We start from the raw sequence: 14,971 nt of genomic DNA, 5'->3' as shown, positions 1-14,971 counted from the left end.
CAGAAAATATGATGAGGAAAACAGTGAAGCAGGTGGCCTTAGACTTGGAATTATGGAAAATGTGACGAGGAGCAGAAATACCTTTATTACTGGCATGTTAGGCGATGTCAATTTTTCTGTCCTGACTAACTTGGAAGAAGCTAAAATTAAATGTGAGCTGGGTGTACTAAGCAGTTATTGCTGTATTAGAGCCAATACTCCAGGCAAAGCAGAGCAGGCCTTATGCCTGCAAATATTCTGGGTTACTTGAGGAAGAAACTAGGAAGAATACAGTGAATGTCTCTGTTCTTCTCCAGTCTAGGCTTGGTACATCATCAGACAGGAGGAGGCACTTGCTGGTGGGGTAAATTCCTCTAGTCCTTTCTCAGATTTGTTGTGTTTGGTGTTTTGAAGGTGTAGGATTAAATAAAATTAAACTGCAAGATAATGCACCATATACCAAGTGCTCTCAAGTTATAAAAAGCATCTACATTATTGTGATCCCATTGGCAATATGCATTGGCTGCAGTTTGCTCTCATCAACACAAAAGCATTTGGAGACAGGATGGCAAACAAAACACACTGTTTCGTGAAAGAAACTGAAGGAACTAGGCAAGAGGGATAGATTTACCTGCATAATGGCATCACCCTGTGTCAAGACAGAGTGCTCCTTCACAGGTGGGAGCACAGCACATCTCTCAGCAGTGGGTAATGTTGCTATTGCAGCCCAATGCCATTCAATACCATGCTCCCACCTTGACTCAGAGCATTCTGTAAATGACAGAGAAGCTGGGAGATCCCATGAGCACTTCTCCGAGCCCTAGGATTTCCCCAGGGAAGTCCTCCTCCCTGGGCAGTCCCATCTTTGCCATACAGACAGGGCCAGCACAGCTTCCTTTGGCATGGCTGCAGCTCTTGGGGTGAATAATCCTGCCAGTGAAACTCAAAATGATTTACAGAAAACATTTGTAAAAGGCTTTTGATTGGAGAGGCTCTGGGGATATCTTAGAAAATCTGGAATGAAAAAGCAGCCACATAACTGGGTTCCTAATATAAATGCCCCCAGCTACATATGCAAATGGGGTTTTCATTTAATCACAAAATGGGAGTAGTCTGGCAATAAATCTCTTTCATTTTACCATCAGTTTTTTGGCTACTTGGAACACAATGAATAAAACATGGAAGAGCAAGACCTTGGAGGACCCAGTTACAAAGTAAGAAATAGAAAAATGATGTGCTAAGGAAATGGACTTGGTATTTCTGGCAAACATCTGCATTTAAGAGAGCTTTAGTACATGATATGAATAAATGTTGTGAGTTTTTGACAAAATTAATTTTTTCTGTTTTATCTACGACATGAAAAATCCTTTTTCTATTTCCAGTAAGTTCAAACACCAAGCATGGCAAATGCTCTTTAACCACAAGCAAACAATACAAACATTGAGTAAAGTATACAGCTTTGTTTGTTTGGGGCTTTTTTGTGCAAAGAGCAACTGCCTTAAGTGCACAAAACAGAGTGAATACAACTGCATGGTTGCTCCCACTTGGAAGACTGTTGCTATAAGTTTCTCTTTAATATTGACTAGTGTTGAAATAAGTAGATCATAAGGCTTTATTCTCTAAACTGCTTCCTGCTCTGACAAAAGGTGTAAGCCAAGATATATGAGGGATAAGAGAGCACTTTCCATGGTTATTTCAGTCCTTGATAATGTTTGCTGGATTGCCAGAAGAGGATGCTTCTGATGAGGTTACACATGAGAAGATTCTTCTGGCAACCACTCATATTGGTTCCTCACAGCAGAAGTGAAAGTGTTTCATTGAAGAAGTTTTGGTTGAAATGTATCTATACTCATGTCTCTGAACAAAAAAAGAAATATCATGCATTAGCTCTGAAGCTAGAACAGGAAGGAAGCTTTTACTTGAGCTGAAAGGAATGGAAAGAGAACTTCCCCATATGAAATGACAAAGAGTGAATAAAGACAGTAGCTATCAGCAAAATCAAGCACGTATCTTTCATTTCCAAACCCACTTCCGTTCTTCAAGAAAACTGGAAGTGGGTTTTGGACACAATCTGACAATTAAAACAACCACTATATTCTAATGCTGCTGTGTCACAGAACAGGACTTTTTATTATCATTTCTTTGGAAGCTGTTCCATTCTGAATTACATGGGAGTGTGTGCACTTCTCAAGTGACAAAAAGCCCTAAATCTGTTTGCATATGTGATAACTGGAGCCTGACTTAGACACCACAATCCTTGTCATGTGTAGCAAGAACAGAGATTAGCTGTGATTCCAGCAGTATAAGCCCTTTGTTAACACAATGACCTGTAAGAAAAGTAGGGAGCCCCTTCTACTTACTTACATGAGAGCATCTTATTAATCCACTGTGCCCTTTCACACGCAGCTATTTTTACACACACATTTCAGGCAGATGAGGAATTGTAGAGTATCATTTTTCTCATTAATGCCTCCATAAATTATGGGACAGATTTGATTTTCTCCAGGTCTCAAGTCATGGCTATTTACACCTGTAAAAAACATTACTATAGATTATATTGCTAATAGGAAAGTATAGATGCCATAAGATGGCAACAAAGGACTATGGCAACTCTATTGAATGATTTTTATTGAAACAGTGATATCTAAGTGCCCTATAGCTCCACAGTATTATGACAGTTGTTGAGAAAACAGGGATCATTTGTTCATTTGATTCTTTCACATTCCTAATATGAGAAAAATGTTTCAGTGATACTGTTAATATTTCGGAGGTATGCAAGCTAAAATACAGGGTTTTCTCTTAGACCCTTGTACTTTGGGTGGCTCACACAGCTCTTATCTAAACCCCAGATACTTGGGACCTTGGAGATGCTTCTCCTACTTGCTTATCTGTATGGCTCCAGCAGGATACAGATAGCAGCTTTCAGCTGCAGTTTGTTGCCTTGGCTGGTGGCTAAAAGCAATGTCCAAAATTAGTGTCAGGCCTTTTCTATTAGGTAAAGATTTTTTTGCATTTTTGGTTTTTGGGCTAAAGATACAGAGATGGAAACATTTTCCTAGGAGAGCTCAGAGATAGAAATTTCTGCTGAGGAAGTGTTTGTGAATAAGTGCCTGGATTTTTCAGTACAGCTGATGATCACCTAGAGAAAACAATGTGCAGAAATATCTAAACTTGGACTCACTCTTGGAGAGGTAGAAAAACACTTATCCATTAGAGCTGGAGAGGAATCCATCACAAAAACAAGAAAATTATATGCAAATGCTGTCAGTGGACGCCTTAAGTGGACTTAGCTTCTTTACAGAAAGCACTGTGTTATAGCTGAAGGGAATGGTGAATAATGCAAAGTGTGAGCACCCATCAGCCATGGTTTGGATGGGGATGATAAATTTGCATTTAGTTAACCTGAAAATGTAGCACCTTATTTTACCTATCTTGCAATTTTGTATCCTTCTACCTTAGGACTGACAGAAATCAAAAGTGCAAATAACCTTAATTGCATCAGTTTGCATTTAATGTCTCCACTGGCACATAGTTTCACTCCAATTGTGGCCATATTCCATGAGAATGTCAACATCACTTCAAACTCCACCTAATCCACAATGCAGTTTTCTGAAAAAGTCTCAATTTCATTGTCCTTATTTTTTTTTAGCCAGGCACAATATTCCTTCCCAGACTGAAGAAATAGACAGTAAATTACTGTTGCTGTATTTTCCTTTTTGGAAAGATTAATCTGATTTAATGTCTTATGTATGGATATATGTACCTGCCCCCAATATTCCAGACAAAGCTTAATGGAATAATGATGCCACCTTGGCTATTAATAGAATGAGTTCAGCTGATTAGTCAAGCTTAACCTACATGTTTTGACAAGGTCTTTGAGTTTACTTCTGTTTAAACAAGCATAGAAAGCATGATGTTTATTAAGTATAAACTCATATTTTTCTGTGATGGCAGTGAAAAGAAATAAATAGCTCAAAGGTGCAAAATAAACATTTTAAAGTATGCTTTGCAAAGCAGGTGACCCCTGTCTGGTTCGTTTCCTCAGATATAGTGAAAATATTCAACCCATTTAATAACAGAAGATGATCCAGCATCAAATTCCAGCAAGAAATACTTTTTTATACATTTATAAGTAAAAGGATGGGTGTTATTTAGTCTTAAAAATGCAAATTAATGGAAGGAGCTTCATTACTACCAGGAAACTATGTGTTGCAACTCTATATAGTAAACTTAATAAAATTCTAGATAGTAAATTCAATGAAATTTCTTGAAGAAATTTAAAGTCTAAATGTTATCTCAGGTCAGATGCACAGAAGACATTTAAGAAACCCAACCCTACTGAATTTACCTACTCAAATGTACTGGCTAGATACTTTGTTTTCCACCAGTTTCCTATGATTCTTTCTCTGCTATATCCCCCTGCCTCAGACAATGACAGCTAAGGAGACAATTAAGCCCTTAATGGAGGAATGTCTCTGAGGCAGGAGAGGACAGGAGCCCTTTTATTTGGTAATGCGTAACAGTGGCTGGCAGAACAGCAATTCCCCTGGAGCTGTGACTCTTAAAAAGCTGCAGATGGGTTCCTGTACAGCTTCTACAGCTGTTCCTCATCTCCCTTGGTCTCATCACCCAATTAGTGAAAGATACATCAAGTCATGCCTCCCCATGTGTGTTTGAGGTTGCACCATGCGTGGATGCTCAGAGCCAGTGCTTGGCTGTGTAAGTTGTGCAGGCATGTCAGGGTTGGGTGGACAGGAGAGACGGCTGGCTGGTGCACATCAGTGCCTAACATCAGTCTGGACCCAGAAACTGGAAGTGAAGACAGCTCTGATAACTTACACATTGCCCAAGCATCCTCATCTGCAATGAAATCATTACTGAGGAGTCTGAAAGACACACAGATCCTTAATGATCCAGTTCTCTTTCAGCCACAGCTCTGAACTGCCAGACTGAATCTCACCTGGCTTGTAAAAACAACCAGCCCTGTGGGGTGGCACGAAGGAGCAGGGGGTTGCACTGACCAGCTTTCAGGTCTGGTGGCATGGGGAGGAGCACAGAGGAGATGTCTGTGCAATCACCCATAGGCAGCTCAGCTCCTGGGAGAAGCTTGCTGGAGGCAGTTTCTAACATCTGGATTGAGAAACAGCTGTGATTTGCTGATCTACATAATTGAGATGCCTCCCTGGAACTGTCTCCAGAGGAAACTCGGCATCTGAGCAAATAAGATAACCAGGAAGGATGTGGTATTGAGATACATGGAAATCAGGTTTCCCATCTCTCTGTCCATGTGCTAAACATCTTTCTTGGGTACCCTGCTTCTTCACAGGGGATTTACAACAGGCAGTGTGAGTGCTGCAGCCTCGTGGGATCACCATGTGGAAGCTACTAACTCATGACCAATCCTGTGTCCTGGTTATGGAGCTGAGGGATATGCATCCATCTCTGTCAGTGCAGTGTTCTTGCCCAGGAAGCATTTCAGAGCCTATGTCCAGTCTCTGTCTTCAAACACCAAACTTGCCCTTTGGACTCTATTCCTAACTAGCAGTGCCAGGATACTATATTTATGCTATTTTTTTTTGTTTGTTTGTTTTTTGACCTCTTTATGCTACCCCACCCTGTTCTGCTCTCTCCTCAGCTGCCAGCCCCTATGGTGATGGTCCAGCATTTCTCTCCACACTCCTGTATCAAATGCTCAATTTCCCCTGCTAAGCCTCTTTTTGAAAAAGCCTATTCCCCCTGTCCTCTAATCAATATATATTTTCTATGAAACTCCATGGGAAAGCATGTGTATTCATGATAAATGTCTCTCCCAAATGTTTCTTTGAGTGGTGAAGGGGAAAGGAGAGACAGAGGATGCAGGGGTAAGCAGAAAAACAAGAAATTATTATGGAAATATTTTACATTCCTCCAAATGCACAAAACTGTGCCTATCATTTCACAATTAAAAGTAGGATTCAGCTGTCTTTCCCCAGAGTGTTGTGAAGTGACAGGCAGCATTTTTGCAGTTTAGAGAATTCTAAGACATTTCTAAAATATATCATAAAGAAAAAGCAGCCTTCATTGGATTTTTTTGCCAAGATAATTTTCTGGGACAGCTAATTTCTTTTTAAAGAGCAAACACATCACTTATAATTGTCTTGAGTGCATGCTTCTTGCATAGATGAAAACTGGTTTTCAACAGCATGCACCAAAGTTATAGCTTTTCAGGAAAATGCAACAATTAAAATAATATAATTGGAAACAAATGCAAACTAAACAGAACTCACAAAAAAGCAGAGGAAAAAAATCCCTGTCTTATGAAAACAGGTTATTTTATCAGCCACAAGTAAATTTTCCAGGTTAGTCATCTCTCTCAATCACACACAGCCCTGCTATCTGACCAGCTACCACATTTTTTGCTCACATGTACATAATTAGTGCTTCATGTTTTCTAACACTTCTCCATCACACCCAGTGCCCAGGAATGTAGTCTCCTCTGCTTGACAGTGCTTGAGGCTGAGCCAGACCTGGGGCTCCCACTTGTGCTCTGCAAGGGGTCTTTGTTATCATGCCTGGCAAACCATCTACCTTCCTAATTTAATATACCCACTTTGAGAAAACAGACCCTAATCTTTATACTCTTTAAAATTTTTGGTCTCATGTGGGAATTTTGAATTGCCAAGTAGAACAGGATTATGTCTCAAGTTACCTTTCCCTCATAAAGTCCTGAGCTTTTATATTCCACAGATGGAAGGTGTAGAAGGCAAATCTATGCACAAAGAATAAAACCCACCATATGCAAATCTCCCTTACTGTGGCTATACATAAAGATAATAATAATGCCAAGCCAAAGAGGTGTGTTATTGTAACTTGTCCAAAGTGAAATACTCCTTATTTCCCAACTAGCATTCCTAAATATCTTATTACATAAATGAGGTTATTTTAATGGCACACACATAACTGCTTTATAAACATCTCTCTTGAGACAATGATGACTTCCATTTACATGCAAAGATGCATTTATCTCTCAATGGTTCTATATCACTGCATGAAAAACAGGAAAATCACACTTCAGTATTTAACAAAAAGCCCAACATTTAAACTGGGATCACCTCTCTGCCATGAGAGACATAGGCATATTTAACTTTGGTATTTAGGGTAAAAGTGCACAGTTAATTGCTCCCAGCACTCTGCTATGTCTTAGGTCTAAAGCTAAGAGCTTTCATACTGAAACTTGCTGAAGCTCTGGCTTAAAACTGCAGAAAAATATTACTGCTATGAACTAGATCCTTAAGGCTATACCAGATGTGCTTCTGGCCTAAAGCATGAGTCTTTTCTCATTTAGAACCCTTTAAATTATGTGGGCTGATGTCGGTTTCATTTTGGGAAATGGACAAACTGTGGTGAAACAGCTTTTCTCCAATGGCTGAATCCTGTAAGGTCCTATAGCCCATCCTAAATTTCCCCCCCATAAGTAACTATAAATACTTTTGACTTCAGCAGACCTTTCATACAGAAAGCTGAGAAGAATATCTCCTGCTGGTATCTATAGCTAATTGAGCTTTCACACATTAAATTTCTGTGAGATGCTGTTACTAGTCCTTTCTGAATAGCTCTGCTTGTGGTCATTTAGGTGTATATATTTACTGCAAGCTGAGCCACATTCTTTCTGGACCCCTGTTGACTCAGGCATAGTCTGTACATTGAGCTGAAATCTTGTTCATGCAGAGTGAAGTCAATACAAGCATTTCCAGGGGCTCAGATGGGCTTTGATGGGCCCTAGCCCAGGACAAGAGCTTACAGCATTTGGAGCCAGAAAAAACTGAGTGAGGTCATCTGGTCTGGTCTCTAGTTAACCACAGGATATGCAAGTTTTATCCAGATATGACAGTATTGAAATAACATTTTTTTTTTCCTTAGGAGATTAGAAAGCCATGGAGAAGAGAAATGGAGGTCCCTCTGTCACAGTGTGGCACCCTGGCTGCTGGGACTTGCTCAGGAGAGAAGCTCCTGGATGATTCCAGCTCCATTGACAGCCACTGAGTCACAGACAACTGTGCAATGCAGTGCTCACTTCCTTCCCAAATCCTGAAGGAAGCTCAGGATTGTCAAACAGCGCCAGGAAATTTAATCAATACTGTTTCCTATCAAACTCATGAACAGAGGGGGTAAGCACAAGTCAGGCTGACATACTCTAGGGCCAGAAAAGACTCCAAATACCAGCCAGCTTAATCTTCTCATGATGTGTGTGTATGTATAGTATAGTATTGGAAAGAAATATGGTTGTACTAGGTTAAATCAAAAATATATCCAGCCAAGTAGTACATCCAAAAGCAGCAGATGCTTACAAGAAATTCAAAAAGCAGGGCAATATAAAATTATCTGTCTCATAATCAGTACTTTAGTAATCTTTTAAAATAGAGGCTGGATGTGGACCAGTATGGTGCAATAAACTGGTGGAGGTGTATCTTCTCCAGGAATTGCCCAATTTAATTTTTTTAAAACTGCTTGAGTTTAGTCTCAGAATCTGGATTAATCCCCTTTTTCTTTTATATGTTTAATACCATCATAAAAACTCTGTGTGAGGGTAAATCCACTCCCTTCTCATAAGCTGTCTCAATATTTTCCTCACAGCTACAAGGAAATGTCTTATTTCAAGGCTGGATTTTTCCAAATCTAACTTCCTAGTGCTAGATCTTATCATGCCCTTTTCAGTACACTTGAAACTGAGGATGGAAAAAATATTTTTTTTCTTTCCTTCCTCTGTTGTACTGTATCCATTTTTAAGTAACAGCCATGCAGATTTTTAAAATCCTGATCCACTGGACCATTTAATCGCATTATTTACTTTAGTACGTAACTAATCCCACTGACTTCCATGGGACTGCTCTCAGGTTAAAAGTTAAATGCATGGTTAAGTGTTTTGCTTGAAGAGTATTTAAGTTCTTTCTGATTTCTCCTTTACTTTCTTTCCTTGTTCATGATACTTGATCTGCACAGTGTTGGAAGCACAGTGTTTCAAGTAAATTATTCAGTATGGGATCACATATGTTACAACACAGCAATTTCCACTGCAGCTTTTGTCTAGCACTGAAGGAATTCTGACTGATGGATACCAAGGGCTTTTTTTGATGTTATTTTCTCTGAGGATCTAATGCTCTTCATTCCTGCTAATTCCCTCTGCTGCCTAGTTTATTTGTTCAGCAGTGCCCTAAACAAGAAAGGTTTCCATCAAACAATAGGCTGCTTTGCACTATGTGTGTGTGTGGTTTACTGAATCCAGACCTAGTGAAAATGTGCTGGTCTTCAGCTGGTATGAATCAGAGCTGTCTGCAGAGACAAGGGAGCTTTGCTTATTTATATCAGCTAACGATCTGACCTGTTGTCTATTGTTTTAATATATAAATGTGTCTATGTCTGTAGTTAAATATGTAATGCCCGGGCAGAGGAACATCAACCATGTGCTCCTGGGATATGAGACAATATCAGAGGCACAAGGGCAAAGGCTGAAATGAAAGTTAGTTTCTTCCTGAGTTCATGTATGGAAATGCACAAAATGGTATTGTCCCCCAGTACCAATAGCAAAATACTTCTGAATATTTGCAACATAATTATGCCTGCATCATGGACATTTAAAAGTCCTCTAGCATACAAGGTGTTCCAAATGCATCTGCATTATTGAAGAACTTTTAGTAATAGTCACTGACCATTCTTGTGCCCTACATATATGTGATCAGGGGTTCTTGTCTGCTTTTGAAAACAATGTGAAGCAAACATTTCAGATCAGTCAGGCTTGGAAGTTAAGTATTACCCATCTCATGGCTTCAATTACTTTTTGAAGATTTCTATATCTGGTCTGTTGACCACATGCAGAGCCAAGCCTCTTCTACAAGGTGCTGAGAATATTCAGAGAGGTTACTCCTTAAAATAGAGTACTACCCCAATACTCCAGATTTGCATACCCCAAATATCCTTCCAGCAGGTGAAATTGGGTTTCTTCATTCAGAGAGAATATTTTGTCCATTGTGCTAAATATTCACAACAAGCCTATCCTCTAGGATTTTTTAAAACATACTTTGTCTGCAGGAACAAAAAAAAATAAAGGAATAAGGAATCCCTACAAACCACCATCCACAAAGTAGGATGTGTGATACTGTGCTGTATACTATAATGTAGCTGACCCAAAACCTAAGTGAAAATCTAGCATGACTTTGAAGTGTTAAGAGCCTAATGCTAAGTATATTATTGTGCTCTGTAGGAGTTTGCCTTCATCTTTTATGAGTTTAACACTTTGATTTAAGTTTTCAAAAAGATGATGATGATTTAAACATGGTAGCTGCCGTCTCAGGTGCCTGCAAGTTGTGCTAGAAAATGGCTGGATTTTTTACTACTTGAAATAATTTCTGTTGTGCTTTAAGTATGAATGATCAGACTTTGCCAGCTTCCATGCACGATAGATGTTGCACAAATCCACAACCAGCAGGATACCCAAGTCTTCTGTTTTGGCCTGTATTAAACATGTCACAGAATCATAGAATCCCAGAATGGTTTGGGTTGGAAGGTACCTTTAAAAAAATCATTTAATTGAACCTCCTTGCCACAGGTAGGGATAACTTCCTGTAGATCAGATTGCTTCCTGCTAGCTGAGGTGCACATACTCACTGTGCACACATAAATCTGGACTGGTGAATTCCACAATTCTTTTATCAGTGTTTAGCATTTCACAGTAGCTGAAAATGTATTGAAGTGTGCACAAGTCCCCCATCTTTCCCAGAACGGCTTCATAGCAGAGCTGAAGCAAATCTGAGGAACAATAAAAGATTTCAAGTGTTTGTAGTTGTTCTGTTCTTCTTTGCATCTTCATGGGCTTCCAAAATTATTTTTGCTTGCAGTAATGATTTGGCTGTTGGTAGGGGATATGGATATGTATTTATATACTTCCAATTGGAAACATTGTTCTTGTCTGTGTGTCCCCTGACATTTTGTACTCTGTGGTCTTTCCTATTTCACCTTCCTTTTCCTTTCTTCCTTTCTTCCTTTTTTCTTTCATTCCAAATTTTCATTTGCTCTGAACTCAATTTTTTTATTTTTATTCTCCTCTGGTTTGCCAGGTCTCTACAACTGCTGTTGTTTTTCACAGTGCTTTAAAAAGCTCTGAGTGTTGAGGAAGATGCACGGGGCAGGGTACCAGTTATATAAAAGGACAGCTGTAAAAACATGTGCAATGGCAATTAAGCAAGAACTCTTAGAAGCATGAGGTCATTATTCGTAATTGCAATGAGGGTCTTCTTAGAAATTGTCCTTAATATTTGAAATGGAGAAAATGTCAGCAGCTTCAGGCAGCATTCCAACTTTGCTTTCTCCACTTCCGTGCTACTGTGAGCAAGGGGACTGTGTGTGTCCAATTATCAGCTACACTGAGGAAGTTTTATATTCAGACATCCTTCTTTGGGCTTGCTGTCCCATAGGCATCAGAGCAAGGCCCACTTCAAATGCAGCAGAAACAACAGGCCAAGCTACCAGGCAGAGGATTATTCCCCAGCAAAGCAATTTCCAGGTTCTTCACTGAACATTATCAAGGCTCTATCCTGAGTGCCTTCCATCCCTTTCCAGCAGGTTAGGGCAGTTACCATCTTCAGGATTTGTTCTGCCCCTCACAAACTTGTAACTCAGTCCTCCCAATTTCAATAAATTCTGGAGTTGTTTCCAATAATCAGTCACTCTTTTTACCAGGTGATACAAGCTGAATGACAATGATATGCTTAAGCAAACCAGATGAATACACAGAAGGAACCCTGCTCCTTTCCGTTGCAGGCTGAAAGATGATATATTACATGTCTGCATGCAATAAAACTTTTTTGTTTTAATGTTCCTAGGAAAGCTTGAAACAAAACTCTTGCAAAACATTTGGTTCAAAACTTCAGCATTTTAATATTAAATGCTTCCTGAAATCTGTTTGTGTAACTGTACCATGAAGGTTTGCCTCATAACTTTTTAATAAATTGTTTCTAGCTCATTTTGTTATCCTTGCACTGACTTTGATATCTCCTGCTGATAATGTAACATCAGTAATAGTGCTTCTCCAGGTTTAATATTTAGCTGATATCCTAAACACAGATTCTGAATACAGCTGCACAACTTTTAGGTTTCAGCTTCATATTGTCATTCATTCAACTCTAAGGTTTTAACTTTTTGCTCCCTAAAGTGAATAAAAATTTTTTTTACAGTTTTGTCTTCCCAAATAGATCTTCAGTATCACCATAGGTCCCTTCTGCAATGCCTCTGGATAAGATGTGAAAAAACTTTGCATGGCCCTGTGAATAACAATTGTCATGTTACTGCTGGGACTGGTATTTAGAACTTTGTGTCAAAGCCCTGAAGAGCTTGGAAAACAAAAAATTTCAGCAGTGAAGTTGAAGATTTTTTTTCCACACTGAATTGTCATCCTTATTATCCATGGATAGACGAGCGAAAGGAAATCAGAAAAGATTCATGCATTTTAAAGCATGCTAAGCCTTGTGAAGTTGGTCTTGCTGACCCCCAAAGCTATAGTTTAATATTTCCAGCTCAAGCCACATTAAGTCTCAGTGTGATGCTCAAAGCTTTGCTGGCTGATTTCTGCCTTCTGCTGGTTTTGTGTTTGTGTTGAGCACAGCGCAGAGTCCTGACCTGGCATTGCCTGACCCTCTCCAGACAGGGTAATTGTGTCAGCCTGACTCTGAGCTTCAGGGCTTGTGAACTTTGGGATCCTGTCATGCTAACACAGCTGTGCTGCACTGGGGGCCTGAGCTGGTATTTTTGCAAGATGTGCAGCTTAGACTGACTGTAGCTATTCAGCTTAATGCAGCCTCAGCTCCTCTGTCTGAGGCTTTCCAGCACGACTGAGAACACGTCAGGAGCATGCATCTCTCTCTGGGCTGAAGAAGAGCCTTGGCTCCTACTTTCAGCTAACCAGGTAGAGCTCAAAGACTGAATACAGAACTTCAGGGAGCTTCTGAGAGCCTTTGAAATACAGGAGAAAGCAGAAGCCACTCAGGGGCTCCTGAAGCACTGGGAAGGATTTAAGCAAAACTAAACAAAACAACAAAACAAAACAAATTTTACAGCACCTTAAAACTCATACTAGCTTTTAGCAAAGCTTTGTGCATGCTTTAGATTAGCCATGTAATTATACCACAAACCCCCACAAGGATTTAATTTCAACTGAAAGCAGTAGAACTAATAGTGTGCTTACAAATAAAGCTAATTAAGATTTCATAGAACTAGGTACTATTTCATACAAATACCAAGAGATTTAATGTCAGTATATAGCTCTTTCCATGACTCATAGAGACTATAAATATGTACAGGTATTTTCAGCTTGATCATTATATGCCTGGCCTAGCTCAGAAAGAAATGCATAGGAAATGTGTAGCATGGTAGGAAACAACTCTTACAAACAGAAAATAATTGTGTAAATATCTTATTGAAACAAAATCCTATAGCTGATGTACAACACAGGAAATTCCATTTCAACATATTTCTTGATGCTTAATCCTGCCAGGTGGAATGGATCAACAAAGAGGGAGAAGTCACAGTACATGGTGAAAAAATGTTACACATTTGTGGAGGTCATCCAACGGGACCTAAGAAAAATCCGCAAAGCAGCTACAACTCTCATTGCTCAAGTTCAGCTTGGTTCAAGCTCAATGTCTATATATCTTGTTACAATTATTTATTTTTCAATTTATCAGTATCTTGCAAAAAATCTATTTAAACTGAAATTCCTTTTTAAGCTATTTTACTATTTTTTAATAGATAAATATTATTTCAATTAAAATAGAGTAGCAGTGGAATAACAGGGGTAGGAAATTAGGGTAGGAAAACAACACTTTCTACAATTAGCTCCCAACAGCTTCTTCCGACCATCTCTGGTATGATTCAATATTAGAAGAGTACCTTATTCAACAGCATCAATAAGCACTGAATCATCTGCTTGTATAAGAGTGGGAAAAATTTAAAATGTCAGCAGAATGTCAGGACATGGCATGCTATACTATAGCTGATCAAAGCATTCAAATTCAGAGGAAAATAAAATAATAAGAGCAAACTGTTGAACATGGTAGCTGAGAAGAAAAGTTGAGATCTCCATAATAGGTCACTGGAAATCAGATTCAGAATGTTAAAAGAAAAGAGAGCCGATATTTCACATGAAACCTAAAGGTATGATTGATGATTTTTTAAAAATTAAATTTTAAAACAGAAATGAGAGAGGAAAAGCTTTTCAGAGTAAGCACAATTAACAGCTGCCTTTCAGGAATAGGATGTTGGGTTCTTGAGTGCACTTCCAAGGTTAAGTTTAAGCCAAGATTAAATTTAACAGACACACTTGCTCTATCAATTTCGTCCTTTGATTCTTACACCTCCTCTTCCAGCCATTAGATATATATGAAAAAACATGAGAGCAAAGAAAGACGATTTTGTGGTTTTGTAAAAAGAAATAGATATGTACAGTAGTGCCTATTTCCATGTGGTTAGATAATGGTTATAATAAAGTATGAGGAGTAACATCTAAGATGATGCAAGATGTTTTGCAATGTTCAAAATCAACTGAGAACAGGAGCTCAACACACACCAGGACTCTGTGTCTCAGCATCAGCTTAAGGATTGGCTTTGCAAGGTGCAAGTGTGTGCTTGACCAGAGACTCCCAAGGAGACCTTCAGAAAGGAGACAGTTCTGGGATATGTGGTGGAGGCATTCTCCAGCCTCTTCCCATGGGGCAGGAGCACTGCTCTCCCTCCCCACAGGGCTGAGCCCCTTTTTCTCACAAACTCCTGTGAACTATGTGTGATGTGTTGAAACCACCCTTTTTATTCTAGATTGAGTAAAGCTTTCTCTATACAGAGTCAGGTTCAGAAAGACCAGAAAATGAATGCTGCTAGTAAATTAATATTATCAAAGAGAAATGTCCAAAATGAGTGGACAAACCCTTGCATAAAGATTAAAGTCTCAGGATTCATTACACTTGCAGGC

This window comes from Erithacus rubecula (assembly GCF_903797595.1).
Source record: "Erithacus rubecula genome assembly, chromosome: 3".
Taxonomy (NCBI): domain Eukaryota; kingdom Metazoa; phylum Chordata; class Aves; order Passeriformes; family Muscicapidae; genus Erithacus; species Erithacus rubecula.
This window is presented reverse-complemented; position numbering follows the sequence as displayed.